We start from the raw sequence: 18345 nt of genomic DNA, 5'->3' as shown, positions 1-18345 counted from the left end.
ATTTTTTGATGATGGCCATTCTGACCGGTGTGAGATGCTATCTCATTGTGGTTTTGATTTGCATTTCTCTAATGATTAATGATGTTGACATTCTTTCATGTGTTTGTTGGCAATCTGTATATCTTCTTTGGAGAAATGTCTATTTAGGTCTTCTGCCCATTTTTGGATTGGGTTGTTTGTTTTTTTGTTATTGAGCTGCTTGTAAATTTTGGAGATTAATCCTTTGTCAGCTGCTTCATTTGCAAATATTTTCTCCCATTCTGGGGGTTGTCTTTTGGTCTTGTTTATGGTTTCCTTTGCTGTGCAAAAGCTTTTAAGTTTCATTAGGTCCCATTTGTTTATTTTTGTTTTTATTTCCATTTCTCTAGGAGGTGGATCATAAAGGATCTGGCTGTGATTTATGTCATAGAGTGTTCTGCCTATGTTTTCCTCAAGAGTTTAATAGTCTCTGGCCTTACATTTACGTCTTTAATCCATTTTGAGTTTATTTTTGTGTATGGTGTTAGGGAGTGATCGAATTTCATACCTTTACATGTACCTGTCCAGTTTTCCCAGCACCACTTATTGAAGAGGCTGTCTTTTCTCCACTGTACATTCTTGCCTCCTTTATCAAAGATAAGGTGACCATATGTGCGTGGGTTTATCTCTGGGCTTTCTATCCTGTTCCATTGATCTATATTTCTGTATGTGTGCCAGTACCATACTGTCTTGATTACTGTAGCTTTGTAGTATAGTCTGAAGTCAGGGAGCCTGATTCCTCCAGCTCCATTTTTCGTTCTCAAGATTGCTTTGGCTATTCGGGGTCTTTTGTGTTTCCAAACATATTGTGAAATTTTTTGTTCTAGTTCTGTGAAAAATGCCAGTGGTAGTTTCATAGGGATTGCATTGAATCTGTAGATTGCTTTGGGTGGTAGAGTCATTTTCACAATGTTGATTCTTCCAATCCAAGAACATGGTATATCTCTCCATGTATTTGTATCATCTTTAATTTCTTTCATCACTGTCTTATAATTTTCTGCATACAGGTCTTTTGTCTCCTTAGGTAGGTTTATTCCTAGATATTTTATTCTTTTTGTTGCAATGGTAAATGGGAGTGTTTTCTTAATTTAACTTTCAGATTTTTCATCATTAGTGTATAGGAATGCAAGAGATTTCTGTGCATTAATGTTGTATCCTGCTACTTTACCAAATTCATTGATTAGCTCTAGTAGTTTTCTGGTAGCATCTTTAGGATTCTCTGTGTATAGTATCATGTCATCTGCAAACAGTGACAGCTTTACTTCTGCTTTTCTGATTTGGGTTCCTTTTATTTCTTTTTCTTCTCTGATTGCTGTGGCTAAAACTTCCAAAACTGTGTTGAATAAGAGTGGTGATAGTGGGCAACCTTGTCTTGTTCCTGATCTTAGTGGAAATGCTTTCAGTTTTTCACCATTGAGGATGATGTTGGCTGTGGGTTTATCATATATGGTCTTTATTATGTTGAGGAAAGTTCCCTCTATGCCTACTTTCTGGAGGGTTTTTTATCATAAATGGGTGTTGAATTTTGTTGAAAGCTTTCTCTCCATCTATTGAGATGATCATATGGTTTTTCTCCTTCAATTTGTTAATATGGTGTATCATGTTGATTGATTTGCATATATTGAAGAATCCTTGCATTCCTGGAATAAACCCCACTTGAACGTGATGTATGATTCTTTTAATGTGCTGTTGTATTCTGTTTGCTAGTATTTTGTTGAGGATTTTTGCATCTATGTTCATCAGTGATATTGGGCTGTAGTTTTCTTTCTTTGTGACATCTTTGTCTGGTTTTGGTATCAGGGTGATGGTGGCCTCGTAGAATAAGTTGGGGAGTGTTCCTCCCTCTGCTATATTTTGGAAGAGTTTGAGAAGGGTAAGTGTTAGCTCTTCTCTAAATGTTTGATAGAATTCGCCTGTGAAGCCATCTGGTCCTGGGCTGTTGTTTGTTGGAAGATTTTTAACCACAGTTTCAATTTCAGTGCTTGTGATTGGTCTGTTCATATTTTCTATTTCTTCCTGGTTCAGTCTCGGCAGGTTGTGCATTTCTAAGAATTTGTCCATTTCTTCCAGGTTGTCCATTTTATTGGCATAGAGTTGCTTGTAGTAATCTCTCATGATCGTTTGTATTTCTGCAGTGTCACTTGTTACTTCTCCTTTTACATTTCCAATTCTATTGATTTGAGCCTTCTCCCTTTTTTTCTTGATGAGTCTGGCTAATGGTTTATCAATTTTGTTTATCTTCTCAAAGAACTAGCTTTTAGTTTTACTGATCTTTGCTATCATTTCCTTCATTTCTTTTTCACTTATTTCTGATCTGACCTTTATGATTTCTTTCCTTCTGCTAACTTTGGGGTTTTATTGTTCTTCTTTCTCTAATTGCTTTAGGTGCAAGGTTAGGTTGTTTATTCGAGATGTTTCCTGTTTCTTAAGGTACGATTGTATTGCTATAAACTTCCCTCTTAGAACTGCTTTTGCTGCATCCCATAGGTTTTGGGTCATTGTGTCTCCATTGTCATTTGTTTCTAGGTATTTTTTGATTTCCTCTTTGAATTCTTCAATGATCACTTGGTTATTAAGTAGTGTATTGTTTAGCCTCCATGTGTTTGTATTGTTTACAGATCTTTTCCTGTAATTGATATCTAGTCTCATAGCGTTGTGGTCGGAAAAGATACTTGATGTGATTTCAATTTTCTTAAATTCACCAAGGCTTGATTTGTGACCCACGATATGATCTAGCCTGGAGAATGTTCCATGAGCACTTGAGAAAAATGTGTATTCTGTTGTTTTTGGATGGAATGTCCTATAAATATCAATTAAGTCCATCTTGTTTAATGTATCATTTAAAGCTTGTGTTTCCTTATTTATTTTCATTTTGGATGATGTGTCCATTGATGAAAGTGGGGTGTTAAAGTTCCCTACTATGATTTTGTTACTTTTGATTTCCCCTTTTATGGCTGTTAGTATTGACTTATGTATTGAGGTGCTCCTATGTTGGGTGCATAAATATTTACAATTGTTATACTTTCTTGGATCGATTCCTTGATCATTATGTAGTGTCCTTCTTTGTCTCTTCTAATAGTCTTTATTTTAAAGTCTGTTTTGTCTGATAATGAGAATTGCTACTCCAGCTTTCTTTTGATTTCCATTTGCATGTAATATCTTTTTCTGTCCCCTCACTTTCAGTCTGTATGTGTCCCTAGGTCTGAAGTGGGTCTCTTGTAGACAGCATATATACGGGTCTTGTTTTTGTATCCATTCAGCCAGTCTGTGTCTTTTGGTGGGAGCATTTAATCCATTTATATTTAAGATAATTATCAATATGTATGTTCCTATTCCCATTTTCTTAAATGTTTTGGGTTTGTTATTGTAGGCGTTTTCCTTCTCTTGTGTTTCTTGCCTAGAGAAGTTCCTTTAACATTTTTTTTAAAGGTGGTTTGGTGGTGCTGAACTCTCTCAGCTTTTGCTTGTCTGTAAAGGTTTTAATTTCTCCATCAAATCTGAATGAGATCCTTGCTGGGTAGATTAATCTTGGTTGTAGGTTTTTCTCCTTCATCACTTTAAATATATCCTGCCACTCCCTTCTGGCTTGCAGAGTTTCTGCTGAAAGATCAGCTGTTAACCTTATGGGGATTCCCTTGTGTGTTATTTGTTGTTTTTCCCTTGCTGCTTTTAATATGTTTTCTTTATATTTAATTTTTGATAGTTTGATTAGTATGTGTCTTGGCGTGTTTATCCTTGGATTTATCCTGTATGGGACTCACTGTGCTTCCAGGACTTGATTAACTATTTCCTTTCCCATATTAGGGAAGTTTTCAACTATAATCTCTTCAAGTATTTTCTCAGTCCCTTTTTCACTTCTTCTTCTGGGGCCTCTATAATTTTAATGTTGGTGTGTTTAATGTTGTCCCAGAGGTCTCTGAGACTGTCCTCAGTTCTTTTCATTCTTTTTTCTTTATTCTGCTCTGCAGTAGTTATTTCCACTGTTTTATCTTCCAGGTCACTTATCCATTCTTCTCCCTCTGTTATCCTGCTATTGATCCTTCTAGAGTATTTTTAATTTCATTTATTGTGTTGTTCATCTTTGCTGGTTTCCTCTTTAGTTCTTCTAGGTCCTTGTTAAATGTTTGTTGTATTTTCTCTATTCTATTTCCAAGATTTTGGATCATCTTTACTATCATTATTCTGAATTCTTTTTTAGGTAGACTGCCTATTTCCTCTTCATTTGTTAGGTCTGGTGTGTTTTTACCTCTCTCCTTCATCTGCTGTGTGTTATTCTGTCTTCTCATTTTGCTTATCTTACTGTGTTTGGGGTCCCCTTTTCACAGTCTGCAGGTTCGTAGTTCCCGTTGTTTTTGGTGTCTGTCCCCAGTGGCTAAGGTTGGTTCAGTGGGTTGTGTAGGCTTCCTGGTGGAGGAGACTAGTGCCTGTGTTTTGGTGGATGAGGCTGGATCTTGTCTCTCTGGTAGGCAGGTCCACATCTGGTGGTGTGTTTTGGGGTGTCTGTGGCCTTATTGTTATTTTAGGCAGCCTCTCTGCTAATGGATGGGGCTGTGTTCCTGTCTTGCTAGTTGTTTGGCATACGGTGTCCAGCACTGTAGCTTGCTGGTCGTTGAGTGAAGCTGGGTGTTGGTGTTGAGACGGAGATCTCTGGGAGATTTTCGCCATTTGGTATTTCATGGAGCTGGGAGGTCTCTTGTGGACCAATGTCCTAAACTTGGCTCTCCCACCTCAGAGGCACAGCACTGACTCCTGGCTGGAGCACCAAGAGCCTTTCATCCACATGGCTCAGAATAAAAGGGAGAAAAAATAGAAAGAAAGAAAAAAGAGGATAAAATAAAATAAAGTAAGATAAAATAAAATAACATTATTAAAATGAAAAATAATTATTAAGAAAAATTTTTAAAGTTAAAAAAAAAACAGACGGACAGAACCCTAGGACAAATGGTGAAAGCAAAGCTATACAGACAAAATCTCACACAGAAGCATACATATACACACTCACAAAAAGAGGAAAAGGGGAAATAATATATCTTGCTCCCAAAGTCCACCTCCTCAATTTGAGATGATTCGTTGTCTATTCAGTTATTCCACAGATGCAGGGTACATCAAGTTGATTGTGGAGCTTTAATCCGCTGCTTCTGAGGCTGCTGGGAGAATTTTCCCTTTCTCTTCTTTGATCGCACAGCTCCCGGGGTTCAGCTTTGGATTTAGACCCGTCTCTGCGTGTAGGTCGCAGGAGGTTGTCTGTTCTTCGCTCAAACAGGATGGGCTTAAAGGAGCAGCTGATTCGGGGCTCTGGCTCACTCAGGCTCGGGGGAGGAAGGGGCATGGAGTGCGGGGCGAGCCTGCAGCGGCAGAGGCCTGCATGACGTTGCAGCAGCCTGATGCACCCCGTGCGTTCTCCCGGGGAAGTTGTCCCTGGATCACGGGACCCTGGCAGTGGCCGGCTGCACAGCTTCCCGGGAGGGGAGGTGTGGATAGTGACCTGTACTCGCACACAGGCTTTTTGGTGGCTGCAGCAGCAGCCTTAGCATCTCATGTCCGTCTCGGGTACGCGCTGTTAGCCGCGGCTCGCGCCCGTCTCTGGAGCTCCTTTAAGCAGCACTCTTAATCCCCTCTCCTCGTGCACCAGGAAACAAAGAGGCAAGAAAAAGTCTCTTGCCTCTTCAGCAGGTCCTGACTTTTTCCCGGACTCCCTCCCGCCTAGCCGAGACGCACTAGCCCCCTTCAGGACGTGTTCACGCAGCCAATCCCAGTCCTCTCCCTGCGATCCAACCGAAGCCCGAGCCTCAGCTCCCAGCCCCCGCCCACCCCGGCGGGTGAGCAGACAAGCCTCTCTGGCTGGTGAGTGCTGGTCGGCACCGATCCTCTGTGCGGGAATCTCTCTGCCTTGCCCTCCGCACCCCTGTTGCTGCGCTCTCCTCCGAGGCTCCAAAGCTCCCCCGCCGAGGCTCTGAAGCTTCCCCCTCCGCCACCCACAGTCTCCACCCGCAAAGGGGCTTCCTAGTGTGTGGAAACCTTTCCTCCTTCACAGCTCCCTCCCACTGGTGCAGGTCCCGTCCCTATTCTTTTGTCTCTGTTTTTTCTTTTTTGCCCTACCCAGGTACGTGGGGAGTTTCTTGCCTTTTGGGGGGTCTGAGGTCTTCTGCCAGCATTCAGTAGGTGTTCTGTAGGAGTTGTTCCACATGTAGATGTATTTCTGATGTATTTGTGAGGAGGAAGGTGATCTCCGCGTCTTACTCTTCCACCATCTTCCTCCCTTCCGTTTATGGAGGCTCTTACATATGGCTTTGAGATTTACTCCAATGTTCTTTTTTTTTTTTTTTTTCCTTTTTGCGGTATGCGGGCCTCTCACTGTTGTGGCCTCCCCCGTTGCGGAGCACAGGCTCCGGATGCGCAGGCCCAGCGGCCATGGCTCACGGGCCCAGCCGCTCCGCGGCATATGGGATCCTTCCAGACCGGGGCACGAACCCGTATCCCCTGCATCGGCAGGCGGACTCTCAACCACTGTGCCACCAGGGAGGCCCTACTCCAATGTTCTTATTCAGCATTTGGGGTCCTTGCCTTACTCATGATAAGCATCCTCTGCTTTTATTAGAATTTCCTAATTAAACACTATTATCTGCCTTTACATTTTTATTATGACTTTAGTAAATTGATTAATAACCAATATATTGAAAAGCAAAGCGTTTTCCCTAGAAAATTATTTTTATATTTCCTACAAATATGGTTTTAAATAAAATATCTAAGTTTTTAAATGACTTCTGGTTTTCTTTCCTTTCTTCATCTTCAAATATTTCTCATTTATCAGTGAATCACATCTCAGTATAATATCTAGATAAAATGTGTTTTCTCTCCTTTTAAATACTTTTATATTCTCATCTGTTTTTATGGCATGTTACTGCATGTCTCCAGAGGCACACAGCATTTTTATTTTCAAGTAAATTTATATTAGTTACAGTCTCCAGCTGTTTTAGATATAGGATCATTTCCTGTCGGTACTGTTTCCAGGACAATTCTTTTTTTCCCTCGCAAAAATGAAAAATGTAATTTAACAAAGACATCCTATAATTGCCTTCATATCTAGCAAGGTATCTAGCAATCTAAATACTTATTTTATTTAAAACATCTGTCTACATAATATCTAGTGATTGTCCAGGGCTAGATCATCCTTGGGAAAAGCAGCTGCTGCCATTTTTATTTAATTTATAAGGCACCACCAAAAATGTCTCCTTAATATTGAATCTTCTGCCACTATGTCATATGTGAGATTTTTTTAAAAATGAGAATAGCTTACCCTTTTGGTGTTTGCAGTTAGTCTTTTTCAAATTAGGAAAGACTATTCTTTTAAAAATCACTATGGAAACATTCTGCAAGAATAGTAAGCTTTTGTTACATATATCAAGGTATCATAATAAAAATGGTGACATGCTAGTCTACTCATATAACTAGACTTACATTGGAATCACATTTTATTTATTATTTATTTATTTTTAAGATTTTTTTTGATGTGGACCATTTTTAAAGTCTTTATTGAATTTGTTACAGTATTGCTTCTGTTTTATGTTTTGGTTTTTTGGCCACGAGGCATGTGGGATCTTAGCTCCCCAACCAGGGATCGAACCCGCACCCCCTGCTTTGGAAGGCGAAGTCTTAACCACTGGACCGCCACGGAAGTCCCTGGAATCACATTTTAATTGTCAAGTTTTTTTAGACTTATTTGTAGTGCATTTTCTTTTTATTTGTAATGAAAATGTAAAGTTTTTTTTATTGTGAAGTTGGTCTGCTGATTAGAGCAACTAGTCGATGTGTTCTTGTTATTTTTCAGAAAATGCACGAGAAAGATGACAGCTTCTATAAAAGCTCTTTGTCTTGGGGGTGATACTGAATATTACTTGTAGAGGAACCAATTGGAAACTCTATTTATTGTGCAAGATCCTTGGAGCCTAAGATAAAGTGTTTAACTTTTAATAGATTGTATCAATTGAGGCTCAACCAAATGCCAAAATCAACAGACACCCAGGCTCACAATAGTGTGTCTAAATGAGAAAGTTTACCTTTTCCAGGGATGTAATCAAAATATTCCTTTTTGGAACACTAAGAGTATGAAAGGGAAATGATTATGGTTCCCTACTGACATACTGTTATGATTGACAGGAAAAACCAACATGCATGCCACCTGAGACATCTTGTTCAGGAACTTTCTGGAGGGTAGTAAATTGGTGTTGGCACAAACACAAAAAAATAAAATGACTTGATTCAGCACTTTTCAATTCTAAATCCCCAAACACTAAAGAAAGAAGTAAATATGCATCAAATGATCAAAATTTATATTGATTTTTATTCTACATTAGCAGCTCAAAGTCAAGACTCTTGACAGGGTGGATGTCGGTTTGAATGATTCTCTTTGAAATGAGGATACAGGCACTGAGCTGAGTGCTACCGTGCATTCCTGAACCATAGGCCCTGATTATTAGAACCCTAGGAGGCTAAATTTTTAAAAGAACAGTATAAAGGCAGACTTGTTCGGTTCTGTTTTGATAGCTAAATTGTTATTATTAGTATGTAAAGTAATTCTTGTTGTTCCTGCTTCATTCCTTCCTTTCTATCACCATCTAAGGACAACTATTTTATAGAATTTCAAAGGAACTGGAGTGCTCATTGTAGTCATAGAGTTAATAGCAGCATTTGCCAACATAATTGTACTTGGGAAGGAACTGCCAGTCCTGCAGGGCAAGAGAAACTAAGATTGTATCTTCACATTATACATCTTTAATTTTTAGTTTCTGCCAGAAAGTACATAAGGATTTGCTGTAGTGGAATTTGGAAGATGGGAATAAGGATACAGCTGAAGAATATAAACACAGACTTGATGCCTGTGTCATCGTGCAGAGATTTGCTAAGGAAACAGTAATGGAGAAACATCGAAATTCTAATCATCCCCTCCAGTCCACACAGTGTAATCACATTCCCTTCCCACCCTAGTTCATGACATAAGATGCTGAATTTTTAATCACTTTAACTACTTCCATTGCAAAGAGGAGGAGGGTGGTGGTGGATAAGGCTATCCACAAATGCGATTGTGTGATATATTTGTTCTTTATGTTTGTTAGGTGGAGGCGTTATTGTCGTTGTTTTTAATAAACATCTCATCTATCATTAACATGGAGGAAGGAAACATTTTTCTTTACACACAAATGCAGAAGAAATAATGAAAATAGCATTCATGTTAATTTTTCTGCTTTGTTTAAATGCTTACCATTTAACAAATATCATTAAGGACATAGCTTTAAAATTGAATTTCTTAAACATTACAGTGAATGGTTTTAATGGTTTGCAAATAGCACCAAGTCAATAGAAATAAAGATGACCTTTTAAAGATATATTTTTTACTTAAATTAGTTATCTTTTGCAGTTGTCCTGAGTTAATTATCCATGAATATAAATATAAGTAAACCTTGGGAACCTAAGGCTAGTTTTTCTGGGGCTGCCAATATGGTCAGAGAAGTTTTATATCCTAATGTACAGATCAGTATATACAGTAATCTTTGCTAAGTATAATATTGAAATAGCTTTGAGATTCTTGTTAAATTTTTAATGTATATTTAACTTTAAATGGGAAAATATTTATATATTTAAATACTTTTATAACTTTCTTATCCATTGATAAAAAGAATATTCTAACGAACTTACTGTTTCTTTGACAACATTTTCAAAGTGTGATATTGGTCATATCCTTGAATAAATATTGTAGCTCCTATTATGCAACATAATTTTCTGTAATTCTAGGTTTAGGTTCCCTAAGGACAGGCACCATGTCTGACCCAGATTTGTATCTTGTACAATGTCTTACATATAAGAGACTTCCAAAATATGTTTGTCAAATGAAGAAATGAAGACCTTTAATCAGCTTTACTCCGAAGAGACACATTGCTCCTTAGTCCTATGACTCCCTGCTCCAACTCTGTAGGAGAAGGAGGCTTTGTTACTCCATTCAGTTGTGCACACAGGGCTGAAGAGAGACTCTCATCCTTTATAATGCCAAATATTCTTTGTACTTAGTTAGAATGTAGCTAATCATGGATGTGTGATAAATGTCTTCAGAGAGTTCATTTCTAGACAAAGGAAAGGCACTTTGAATTCAGTTCCAAAGATGAGTTATTTCAGGAAACTATGAACCTCCAACAGTGATGGCAAAAGCAACAACGCACAAAATAACTGGGATCTTGGGGGAAGAAAACACTGTAGAGGTGACAACGCTAAATCCTGGAGTGAGTATGAGGAATTCTGCCAAACAAAAGCATGGAGATTTCCAAGTGTAGATTCTAATCAACCCTGAAAGTCCTTGTCAGAGCCTGTGGGGATCTAGAGACTGAAGGTGTTTCCAGAAGGATGAAGCCAGTTGGGCTAGTTGCATGAGAAGGATACTATGGGGAGGCGAGAGGGGAGGCATAGTAAATATTTGTCTAAGGAATAAGAGAAAAAGGCATGTGATTAGAGACAGTGCATCAAAGGGTAAAAAAACAAAACAAAATAAAACTAGTAAAAGTAGGAAGATACTCCCAAATGACAAAATTATTGTCAGAAAAAGTACAGTTCCCCTCCATTGTATTGATGGATCCCTATGGTCTTCCTGAATTGGTGTGGATTCTTCCAAACTGTGACATTGCTAATGTTTCTTCCAAAAGCTCAAATGACTCTTTTTTAATGGGAAATCAGATTTTATTAAACTAAAACAAGTTCTTACCCAGAAGACTTAAAACTTCATTTTGAAATGGATTGTACAACTTACTGCATGATGACAATAGCTGAAATTTTCATTCTGTAAGTGTGAGACCATCGTGGTTAGTTTCTAATATAATATGTGACGTATAGGATCACTCTATTAGCTGAATAAAATATTACCAAATGACTCAAAATGAGCTTTTCTTTTCTTCTTCCTTTTTTTCCTAGATAAAAGTAAACAAGTTGTATATTACAATAATTTTCTGTCAAAGAAAAAAATAGTCTCCTTTCTAAGAGAAAATGAAGCCAACTATTTTAAAAATCAAGCTGAGGCTACAGCCTTCAAACTATCTGTTTTATTTCTTTGTAGACTTTAAACGATTTTAGATTTTCAAACTCAGTAAAATCTATTCAGCTAATTTGTATAGAGTGCCTATCACATACTGTGTGCTGTGCTGGGCGCTGGAGATGCAGCAATGAATACATAGATAAAAGTCCCTGTCCTCATGTGGCTTCCAGTCCACTGGGGGAAGATGGACAATACAAAATAAGTTACATATTTTAGCTACACATGGTGAATATGTATAAAGGATGATAAGGATTGATGGGGATGGGGGTCAGTTGAAGTATTAAGTAGAAGATCAAATAAGACCTGAATAAGAAGATGACATTTTCAGACAAGACCTGAGGGAGGTTAGGGACCAAGCTAGCATGCAAACAAGACCAAATGCCCCTAGAGCATGCCCACAAGCCATGCTGGAGCATGTCCGGATAGGTTGAAGACTGAGGACTCAACTGGGGAATTTGGACAACAGCCTAGTTGGAGTGTATTCAAGAGAAAATAGGAGAGGGATTGGACATAGTGAGTATAGATAATACATGTAAAAGTGACTTTGCTGTAATGGAGAACAGAGAAATGGGGCTTTAGCCAGAGGATAGATTGGTATCAACTGATGACTAGAGATTATTTTTCCTTTTTTTTTTTTTTACCATGGGAGAAACAGCATCTGGGGGTGGGGTAGTAATGTGCTAATGAGAATAATTATAGTAGAGAGGAAAAACTTAATGAAGGGGAGAAGGGTGGTTTGCTGCTGGGGTGATAATCTTTGCATAGATAAGAGGGGGTCTAGTGCCTAAGTAGAGGGGATTGGTCTTGGATAGAAATACGGACTGTTTCCACAGAAACAGGAGAGAAAGCAGAGGATGTGGACCCAGATGCAAGTGGGTGGGTAGATGTGGTGGGAAGCTATGAAGTACAATATGAATGAGCAGGCAGACTTGCAATGGCATGAGTTAAGAAAGAGTAAAATTAATTATTTAACATTCTCAGGATACTTAACCCAACAAAGGATGCTGTGACATGCAGTGATAATGAAATAATTGATATTTCTTAACTAAATCAGTGCTTTTTAGGGCAAGGATAAGGCATATGTCTATATGTGATTATAAAAGTAAGTATGTGTTTAATCCTTAAAGACTGTTAGAATAACTGGAACTTACCTCCCCACCACCAAATTTTTCATGGGCTAACTATTTTGTCGTTAGACACAATATCAGAGGCAGGTAGATGGTTGAGTAATTATTCAGGCCCTGGAGAAGACCGTTGAATTTGGATCACCACATACCAAGCCAAATTTAAATAAAATATTTTAGAACACTGTCTTGTGTTCTGATTAAATTATTAATTTGTAGTCTAAATTTGAAGGAGTATCTGTAGTGATTTAAGCTATAGGTGCATACAAAATAAAAGGGGAAAACATACTAACAATGATAAGCAGCAAAGCAATTGTATTAAACCTCAGATGAGAAGGCACTGTTTCTAACTTTATTATGTGTATTAGTCTGCTAGGGTGGCAATAACAAACTACCACAGACTAGGTGGCTTAAACAACAGATTAATTTATTTATTTCTTACAGTTCTGGAGGCTGGAAGTCCCAGATCAACATGTTGGCAGGTTTGGCAGGTTGGATTTCTGGTGAGGCCTCTCTCCTTGCTTGCAGATGACTGGCTACCTTCTCATTGTGTCCTCACATGGCCTTTTCTCTGTGGGACGGCTCTGCATCTTCTTATAAGGACACCAGTCCTGTTGGATTAGGGCCACACCCTTGTGATCTATTTAACCTATTTAAAGACCCTGTCTCCAAATACAGTCACACTGGGGTTTAAGGCTTCAACATACAAATTGAAAAGTTATGACATTATGTGTCCTGAGTCTATAACATTATGTTAAACGTTTACTAGAGAGATATGAGTTAATAGAATCTCATAGGCATTCCCCCTGTTTGGGATGCTGGGCTTCTGGCCTCTTGGAAGCTGTTGATTCCCTTCTCAATGCAATGTTCTCAAAGTACACCAGGAGGTAGGAACTTTATGAGCATGTTTGGACTAATCCATCAGACAGCTATGTTCCCATGACAGAAAAAGGAGATGGAGGAAGATAATGCCATCACAGAAACAATGTCATCTTTTGTTGGCAGGTCATTGGATAGGGTTCCGATTCCCTAACCTGACATCCTCCATAGCCTATCCCCTTCTACTTTAGCCTCTTCATCCAAATGCCCCCAAAACTCCAGCCACCATTCTCTGAACATGCCACATCCTTTCATAACTCTGGGCCTCTGAACAAAATGAGGTACTCTGCCTATGCCTATAAAGATACCCATCTGCTTCTTTACCTGACAAAGTCATAGCCATACTCCCAGATCTGGCTCAAATGCCACCTCTATCAAGCCTTTACTGCCTACTTCTCACCTTCAGGCAATTAGTTGTTTTATTTCCCATCTTCCCCCACAATCATTTCACTTGGCACACTTGTAGGTATCTGTTGGCATGGCTCTTTCCTCCACTACACTGCAATCCCTTGAGAAAAGGGGCTATGTTTTGTTATTCTTTGTACCCACAGTCCCTAGTGCAGTTCCTGACACATGATAAAGGCTCAGTGAATATATGAGTAATAAATTATTTACTGAGCCCCTATCATGTTCCAGATACTGCCAAGGTGCTGGGAATACAAAATGGCTGAGGAGAGAGACAGACAGTGTCCCTGTATGGAGCCTAGAGTCTGGAGGCAAAGACAGAAAAAGTGTAAGCCAGCAAATGTAAGAATTTTAAGTTGTGATATGTGCTGTGAAGGAAATGAACACTTCCGAAATGGAGAAAGATAGAGTGGATCTACCTTTGATAGGGTGGTGAGGGAAGGCCTCTCTGAGAAGTAACATGTCAGCTGAGAGCTAAAGGATGAGAAGATGTTAGCAAGAGAATGTTCCAGAGAAAGGGAACAGTATATGCAAAGGTCCTGAGACAGGAAAGAGCTGTTTAAAGAACTGGGAGAAGGCAAGCATGACGGTGCATAGTGATCAAGAGGGAGACAAGTAGGAAAGGAGGTCTGAGACAGGCAGGAACCAAACCTAATGAGCCATGAAAGAAGTTTGTGTTTTAGATCTGATTGCAGTATGAAACCAGCTCAGTTTTATAGAGACCACTCTGGTACTGTAAGGGAAGAGATTAGAGGGACAAGAATAGGTGAGGGGAGATACATATTAGAAGATAATTGCTGTACTACAGGGGAGAGATGATGAAGGCTTGGACCAGTCTGGCAGCAGTGCAGACTGTGAAGACAGACTGGAGAGACATTTTGAAAGAGGAATCAACAGAATTTAGGGAGTAACTGGCTGTGGAAAATGAAGAAGAGGAGTCATGGAAGACTCAAGTTTCTGACCTAAGCAACAGATGGTGCCATTTATTTAACGGGAAAGTCCTAAGAACAAAGTTTCGGGGCACACGATAAGGATGAGAATGGAGAGTGTTTTAAACAGTGTTTAAACAGTGTTTTAAAGTAAATTCAATTAGCAATGTCAGGTGATTGATTGGGTAGGTAGTTATGGCACTCAGAGGAGAGAATAGGAGGCCATTACTACGTAGATGGCATTGAAAACCATGGAAGAGAGTATAAAAGAAAAGAGATCCAGAATTAAGCCCTGAAATAACAACAACCAGTGATCCCAGATGCAATTCAAAAAGATCAATGAACTATCTATAAAATAGATTTGGGGATGGTGGAGAAAGAGGGAGGGAGAGTGTTTGAGAATCCATTGCATTAGGTCAGCTAAGGTGTAATACAGGCCTAGATTAGAATAAGTGAGAACTGATTCTTTTTCTCTTCTCATCATACACCATCTCCCATGGCATTCTCATTTCCTCTCCTAATGTCAACCATAGCCTCTGGGTTTATATTTCAGTCTTAATATTTCCACTTGCTTGCTGAACATCTCATTTGGGGAATCACACCAGTACGTCAAACCAAAAGACTCAATTCCAGCTCATTTGTTCCCTTCACCTGTACTGCTGTTTTTATATTCCTACTCCCATTGACGGCACCTACCAGAAAGTAAGAGGTGGATCTGTCACTGAGTCTGTTCCCTCTTGTTCCTTTTTATTTTCCTTAATAGGTTGCTAAATCCCATTGATTACGATCAATCCCACTGATTGATTAGTAGGATCAGTAATATTATTTAATGTCTTAGTTTCCATTTGTAAAATGTAGTCACTTTTAAAAGTATCCACAATTGTCATAGATGCTAAGAAATGAAATTCTTTTAATCAAAGATTCAGTGTTACTATTTTTTTAAGAACTATAGTTTCTTCAAATCTTTTTCTTAAAAATTTACCTTTGGACTAAGATACAGTATGAGAAAAAGTTAAGACAGTTTGCAGAGAGATTTAGACTGGCAAAGTCATTCAACCTTAGCAGAAGAAGCAACTTTGGTTCTATTTTTATCATCACGTTTAGGAATGAATCACTGAAAGCAGAGATAGAAATAGAGATGGATAAGAAAAGACCTGGGCCATCTAATTCATCTCCTTGTTAGTACAGGGAAGTTTCCTATGTCAAATGCCTTTGAGATATTGTGCAATAAAAGTCTTAGATTAACGACATTTCAATCACTTTTGTAAGGTGGCTAATTATTTTTCAAGTTGCTCTCAGCATTGTTCTCTGAGCTCCTTTCCATGTATCCCTGTCATGAGAGGTGTTTCCCTCTGTGCACAGAAATGGCCTAGGATCTCAAAGGGATGAACTTCAATTATTCTTCTATAGTAGTGATGAGTCTGTATTAAGTTGGCCTCCCTCTTGATGATGCTTTTTGTGACCAGTGGCACACATTTGTGAAATCTTTACCCAGAACAAGCAGTGGTCTAATTTGCTACCTTAGGGTGGTTAAAAATTAATGGGAACCTGTAGGGATCAGACATGCCCCTTGGCATCTGATGGTGTAGATTCAATATTTTAATGGGGTTACCAATAGAATACTTTGTGTGGGATGTCCTCCTCAGTATCCCTATAGCGTTGAGGAGGGGAGGGGTGTGGGGGGGTAGCATTTGGAAAGATTGTTTTTAGGTTCTTTTTTAAAATTATTATTACTGTTATTTTACTTAAGTAGAGTTGATTTACCATGTTGTGGCAATCTCTGCTGTACAGCAAAGTGACTCAGTTATGCACACACAGACGTTCTTTTTTTATATTCTTTTCTATTATGGTTCAGGATATTGAATATAGTTCCCTGTGCTATACAGTAGGACCTTGTTGTTTATCAATTCTAAATGTAATAGTTTGCATCTACTAACTCCAAACTCCCAGTCCATCCCTCTCCCTCCCCCTCCCCCCCCCTTGGCAACCACAAGTCTGTTCTCTATGTCTATGAGTCTGTTTCCGTTTTGTAGATAGGTTCATTGTGCCATATTTTAGTGATATCATATGGTATTTCTATTTCTCTTTCTGATTTACTTCACTTAGTATGATAATCTCTAGTTGCATTAAATTCTTTGACTATTGTTCAGTATCTCTCAGTTATCTCCTATTTAGTTACCTAAGAATATTGTATGCTCTTTTGAAAGATATATTCTGTTGTTTTTTTCTAATCATTGACTCCCTCTATTCAGTTTCATGTACCTCCCCCCAACTGTTAAAAAATATTCTTAGGTCTGTAGGTATCATTTCTCCAAATTCTATGATATCTGCAAACCTCTGAGTTGGCACTCTTCTGTGTTGCCATTAATATGCTCCATACCTTCTCTTTCACTATCTATTAATAAATATGCCAAATAACACTAAATCTAGTATTTCCTTTGTGCTTTTCCATCAGCCATACCCCTCTTCCCATACTGAATGTACTCCATGTAACATTATCCTTTGTTTATACTGTTTGACATAACTCTTAATCCAGTTGAGTCTATTCTTATTCAAGCCAATTTGGGCAAGAAGAGTTTACATGAACCAATACATAGATTGCAGTTCTTCATTGATTTCTGAAACTTCAGTTATATGAGTATAGTAATTTTAGCATTTTTAAAGTTCTTCCTCAGTATCTAGAACATTCATAATTAACTGCTTGTGGAAAACAACAAAATACGAACTCTAGAGTGGTTTGAGATCTTACATTTCATAAGCTATCCGTTTCCTTTACAGAGTCCTGATTTGCCCTTTTAAGCAGCTGCTACTTTGCAACACTCTCTCTTTTTCTCCATGGTTGAGTCTATAAAACCAGAGACCAGGCAAAAGGCCTTGGTTGGCACTGGACACAAAGAGTAGGAGGTCATGCCTGACTTTGCTTTTCCTACATGTTGTAGAATTCTGGCAACTACCCAACAGCTCACCCAGATCTGTTTTTTTGTAGGAGAATATATAATTAAATTATAAAGAAGTAGAAGTGTTCAGGCTATTGAGAAATGTTAACGGACGTGTTGGATTTAGTGAAGCGTGCCAAAAGAAAATAAGAGCTCCTTTGGTCCACAGTGCACATAACTCATCATTGCCCTTTCCCTTCACCATAGGCAAGCATGCCACCAAGAAGACTTCATTCCCCGTCTCATCTGGTGTTCTAGGGAACTCTAAAGCCACAGGGATCACAACAGCTGCAATAAATAAAGCATCTATTCAATACATTTCCATGCCAAATATTATTCAGCATTCTTTTGGCCTTGGTTTGATAGAAAACAGCATGGTGAACTTACTACCTCTCCCTGTACTACAGTGAGCCCCAAGTATCTATGAAAGATTTAACAATTCAAGCCTGCATGTAAGCAAAATCACTGTTCTCTCTATTTTAACATTATTAAGACAAAATACAGAGAACCAAAAAAAAAATGTAATACAGGAAGTCCGTTGTCACTATTGGAAAGGTATTGAATTAATACTAGGCTTTTTTATTCTCCTCGGGGAAGATAATGAGAAGCATTCAGAGTATGTGTCCATGCAAATGTATGGGTCGGAGGGGGAATCTTTAAAAAAATAAATGTTACATATGTGGCAATACGAGGAAGAATATTATTAAGGAATTTCACAGAATTTTTATGTAAAGTCTCATCATACAGTATTATGATCTCAGGGATATTTTGTGATATTTACTGAGTCTTCTGAGAATTCATTTATTCAGGTCATATTTTAAGGAGGAACTTATAAGATTCAAATCTAAAATATAATTCTGTAATATGCCCAGCTGATCCCATTAAATCCAACCTGAAAAGGAGCAGTATAATGATGTGAACAATTCCCATTCTTTGAGTTGTTACACCTCACTTGAAATGCATTCCTTCTGGATTAAAAC

The 18345-nt window shown here is 38.5% G+C and overlaps 1 protein-coding gene across 2 annotated transcripts in view; it reads left to right on the top strand.

Moving 5' to 3' along the window:
- The window catches only part of AKAP6 (A-kinase anchoring protein 6), a 499176-nt gene that overhangs the window by 338032 nt on the left and 142799 nt on the right, over nucleotides 1-18345 (top strand). The gene's annotated exons all lie outside the window — the stretch shown is intronic.

The sequence above is a fragment of the Mesoplodon densirostris genome, chromosome 4, assembly GCF_025265405.1.
Source record: "Mesoplodon densirostris isolate mMesDen1 chromosome 4, mMesDen1 primary haplotype, whole genome shotgun sequence".
Taxonomy (NCBI): domain Eukaryota; kingdom Metazoa; phylum Chordata; class Mammalia; order Artiodactyla; family Ziphiidae; genus Mesoplodon; species Mesoplodon densirostris.
The sequence above is the reverse complement of the archived record's forward strand: the minus strand, read 5'-3'. Positions and strand labels throughout refer to the sequence as shown.